The 5,292-nt window shown below is 42.2% G+C and overlaps 1 pseudogene across 1 annotated transcript; it reads left to right on the forward strand.

The window, feature by feature from the left end:
• Positions 1–4,019: 4,019 nt before the first annotated feature.
• On the forward strand, positions 4,020–4,478 carry LOC308421284 (ubiquitin-ribosomal protein eS31 fusion protein-like; annotated as a pseudogene). Its single transcript has one exon. The product of its transcript is annotated as a ubiquitin-ribosomal protein eS31 fusion protein-like (transcript).
• Positions 4,479–5,292: the final 814 nt, after the last annotated feature.

Consider the following 5,292-nt stretch of genomic DNA (forward strand, 5'->3'; position numbering starts at 1 on the left):
CCTGCCTTTCTCCCCCCTCCCTCCCTCCCTTCCTCCCTCCCCTCTCCTCCCCTCCCTCTCTCTCTCTCTCTCTCTCTCTCTCTCTCTCTCTCTCTCTCGTGTGTGTGTGTGTGTGTGTGTGTGTGTGTGTGTGTGTGTGTGTGTGTGAATGTATGGACAAGTGCAGGCATATGCACTTGTGCTGAGTCCCAAGAAGGACATTAAGTATCTTGTGCTAACATATCTCTCATGACTCCTGACCTATTTAAATCTGTCGTTCCATAGTTTACATTCATGCATTTCTTTTGAGAGATCATTCCTCCTGATTACCATTATTGCTTTGTCACATGAACTTTTATTTTGTTTCTGCAGAAAATATTAGCACCTTTGTGTCTTCATACAGTGTTGTATTATGTGTTAAGCAATTCTCCCTCTATCTTCACTCCTCTGCACCCAGCATCTTTAGCATCTTTCATAATAGCAGACTTTGAAGTGGATATTTTTTTCACCCTTATACATGGCATTTGCACATCTTTTCAGCCAGTACACTTATTATTTTTTTAAATCTCCCCTACTATCTTCTGTAAGTATGTCTGACCTCCTGAACATTTATTTCCATGGCCTTATTTTCTAACTCTTCCATTTAATTAAAGAATATCAGATAACAATTCATTAATTTCTGAGCCCTTTTAAAATTATTTAATTAGTAATATATCCACAATTGATGGCTATCTATAATTATGTAATTATAATATAATAAATAAGCTTTTAAGTAAGGTTTTCTTTTCTTTTCTGTTTTGAGACAGAGTCTCACTAGCCTTGAATTGACTATGTCTTCCAGCCTCTGGAATGACAGGCATGTGTCACCACACAAGGTTCAAATGAAGTTTTAATAAACTTGGAATTTGGGTTGAGGTTCAGCATCTAGAAAGTCATAGCCCTACATTCCAAACGAAGGAACTAGAAAACCACATAAAATTTTCATACTATGCATTCATAGCAAAATAAAACCTTCAGTTTTAGCCTATAGCCTTTCTTTAGCCCACATATTAAGAAAAAGAAATCAGATAGTTAAAAGCCTAGAGACTCTGAGTGAATCAGGATGCTTTTTCATTTTAAAAGTCTATTATACTATAATTATCTAATTATAGACATTCTAATTATAGATATATCATCAGGTAAAAAACTTAAAAGGGGGTCAGAAATTAATAAATGATAGCTGAAATCGTATATATGTGTTCTTGTGTATGTACATGTATATCCAGGCGTGTGTACACATGGGTGTATATGTACACGGTATACCTGCATGTGGAGGCCAGAAGTTTCCGCCTTGCTTTTTCAAATGAGATCTCTCACTGAACTTAGAGTTCACTGATGGGACTAGACTGGACAGCAGGAAGTCCTAAGAATTCCCCTGCCTCTGCCTCCCTAGTGGCAAGATTATAGACATGTACCACCATACCAGGCTTTCTACAGGGATGCTGGGCATCCAAATTCATGTCCATTCTATTTGCCTGAGCCATCTGCTCAGCCTATGATTTTTAAATTCAGTAGAAGAGATGGAAAATAGACCCACTGAAACGTCCAGTTGTTACAAGGGAGAATGAACCTTAAAGTGGGTGCTTCTTCCCCCCAAGACTGAGCTTCCCACCATCACTCTAGACACTGGGATAACTGGCCAAGGCAGAGATCAACACCCGAGTCCTTAGCCCTTGCTTTGAGGTGACTCTGTGCAGGGCGGGGACAAGATGTTCCAGAGAGAAGATTTCTATCCTGGGGAATTATGGGTCAGTTGGAGCAGAAAGATTAGGTCCTTCTATAGGAAATAAATCTGTGGCTCATTTTCAAAAGTACCCTGAGCCAGCTTAGGTCCAAACACAGACAAACAGAATCCTCTGGTAAAGTCTAGCTGATTCCCAACCCTCCCAAACTGCCAAGCCACACCCCGAAAAATTTACAGCAGAAAATTACTAATGGCCAAACTTGCTTAACAACCTGAAGACATGACAAGATTATGCATTTGACAATTTTAAAACAAATAGAAAGTAAGATACAGAGATGAACCTGAACATGGTTTTTGTTGGGGGAGGGAGGGGTGAGGTAGCATAAGTGGCAAACGGAAAGATAAGTCCCAGACGCTCTGTAAGACTGTCCTTATTACTCAGTCACAAAGGATAGGGAAGAAGGCGCTGCCCTGGGGCTGAACTGTTCTCTACACTTAATAAGCACACCTGCCACATTAGGCCCGTTTCTTCATGGTCTTAGAATACACTCTCTCACTATAGCTACTCCGAGTCTCCAGTGCTCTTAGTATGAAGTGTGGGGTCTTTATTCCTCGTACATTCGATCACCATAGGGTCCCTGGTGGTGATTGTGGAGGACCAGAGAAGGACAGAAGTGGAAATGGTCTCAACTGCCAAGCTCCGAGAGACCCAGTTCTCAAAGAACTGAGTAAGAAATCTCCACAGTCGGAGTGGCCCTTCGAGAGCCCAGTCTAAGTGTTCTGGTTAAACAGATTGATGTTGCAACCCAAGAATGTGGGGGAAGAATGACCAGAAAACCAAGAATCAGCTGCTCGGTGGGTCACATGTAACACCTGCATCAGAAAGCGCTGTTTGCAGAAAAGTCTGCTACTCAGAAGCATCAACACTGGGCAGGAGAGGGTGGGTAGGTGGAGGAGCACCTTCATGAAGGCAAAAGGGAGAAGAGGGAGGTTGTGGGATAGGGGCCTTGTGGAAGGGTAATTGGAAGTGGGATATCATTTGAGATGTAAACGAATGAAATGATTAGTTTGGGGGATGCTTGTATCTACTAGTAACAGAAAGGAAAAAAAGAGTGCAGCTTTTCTCTTTGTTTCTAATCTTTGCTTCACCTGAGCATAACTGAAGTGGGCTGTAGGGACATCAGTTAATGACTCAGAGGAAAACGGGAGAAAAAAGAATAGACCAGATCTGTCCACATCCATAGGGAAAATTCAAGATCAGTCTAAGCTAGACAAGGAGAAAATGAGGCTCCGATGCTAGAAAATACGTCATACTCTTCTTCTCCTCTTCCCTCCTTTTCCCTTTCCTCCCCTTCTCTTTCCTTCCCTCCTGTTCCCTTTTACTCATCTCCTCCTCCAATCTGCTCTTCCTTTCTCTCCTATCCTCATCCTCTCCTCTCCTTTCTCCATCCTCTCCTCTCCTCTCTTCTCCTCCCCTCTCCTCTCCTCTCCTCTCCCCATCCTCCCCTCCTCTCTCTTCTCCTCTCCCCATCCTCTCCTCTCCCCATCCTCTCCTCTACTCTCTTCTCCTCCCCTCTCCTTTCCCTATCCTCTCCTCTCCTCTCTTCTTTTCATATAGTAGAGGCTGGACCAAGTGTTTCTAGGTTCTTGCTGTCCTGCACCGAAAATCATGGCTCACACAGATTTACAAAAGAAGCAAAAAAAAAAAAAAAAAAAAAAAAAAAAAAAAAAAAAAAAAAAAAAAAAGAAGAAGAAGCAAAATAATTTTATCTTGAGCTAAGCAATAGTACATACTAAAGAGGGGCACACTGTCCAGATTGATCATGGGTCACATCCTTGAGTGAACATACTCAAGAACCCCCACTTATCAGGACTTCCTTTTGTGAGAATCAAGAGGAGGAGTTGATTACTATGGGTCTCAATTTGACCAGTTCTCTCTTTTTATTGATAGATATTTAATTGATAGATTGGGCCTTATAATTCCTTCTCTAGTGCACATATCTCATTCCATAATTTATCTGATTTTAATCATATTCTCATGAAATTTTACATAGGCATGAGACAGTTAATAGAGGGTTATCCCTAAAAGATTACTAGGAAACATAGTTTCCTTACTGCGCATAAACCCCAAACCAGTTTAGGCTGCATTGGTTTCACTTTACACCCAGATATATTGGAAATATTTGAATAGAAATTGTATTTTATTGTTACAGAGGGTCTGGGAATATAAAATTGTTCAACAATGGGAGTGCACGTAGCCCAGTGAAAGTGGGGAGTTCCTTTCTGATCCGCAATCGTGAGTGGTGCTGTTGCCACAATGCAGATTTTTGTGAAGGCGTTTACGGGGAAAACCATCGAGGTTGAGCCCTCAGACTATAGAAAATGTAAATACCAAGATCCAGGATAAGGAAGGAATTCCTTCCGGTCAGCAGAGGTTGATCTTTGCTGGTAAGCAGCTGGAAGATGACCGTACTTTGACTACAGCATTCAAAAGGAGTCCACTCTTCATCTTGTGTTGAGACTTCGTGATGGTGCTAAGACAAGGAAGAAGAAGCCTCACACCACTCCCAAGAAGAACAAGCATAAGAGAAAGTAGATTAAGTTGGCTGTGCTCAAATACCATAAGGTGGAGGAAAATGGCAAAATCAGCCGACTTCGTCAAGAATGTCCTTCTGATGAATGTGGTGCTGGAGTTTTCATGGGCAGCCAATTTGAGAGGCATTGCTGTGGCAGGTGTTGTCTGACTTACTGCTTCAACAAACCAGAAGAGAAGTAGTCGTGTATAATTTAATAAAAAGAAGAAACTAGAAAAAGAAAGAAAAAGGGGAGCTGAGGTGGTTCTGGGTTTGCTGGGTGCATAGCCTAGAGGAAAAGGTGTGTGTGTGTGTGTGTGTGTGTGTGTGTGTGTGTGTGTGTGCAGTGTGTGCAGGTGACAGAAGTGGGCTGCCAAATACAATATGACAAAGGGGGGTATGCATAATTCCAAATCAGACAGGGTGATCTTACTAGCGTTTCTATTGCCATGATAAAACACAATGACCATAAAGGACTTTGGTAGGAAAGGACTTATTTCACTCACAATTCCACAACATAGTGTACTTCAGAGGGAAGTTAAGGATGAGAGTCAAGACAGGAACTGAGGCAAAAGTCCCAGAGGAGTGCTTCTTACTGGCTTGCTCCTTGAGGTTTGCTCAACTTGTTTTCTTGTACATCATTTAGGACCACCGTCCAGGGGTGGCACCATACCTGATAGATGAGCCCATCTGTACGGGTCATCAGTCATGATAATGCAACACAATCTTGCCAGCCTGGTGAGGGTATTTTCTCAATTGAGCTTCCCTCTTCCAGAATAATTTAGCCGGCATTAACTTTTATCATTTTCCTTTTCATCTCCCCCCTACCTTCTCTCCTTCCTTCCATACCCCTCTTTTTTCTCTCTCTCCTCCTCCGTTCCTTTGTTCTTTTGTTTTAAATTAGGACCCCATGTAACCCAGGTTGGCCCCAAATTCACCACATAGTTAAGGATGACCTTGAGCGTCTGCTCCTCTTTCCTCTAGTCCGCAGGCGTACATCAGGGCACCTAGTTTCAC

This window comes from Micromys minutus (assembly GCF_963924665.1).
Source record: "Micromys minutus genome assembly, chromosome: 6".
NCBI classification, from domain to species: domain Eukaryota; kingdom Metazoa; phylum Chordata; class Mammalia; order Rodentia; family Muridae; genus Micromys; species Micromys minutus.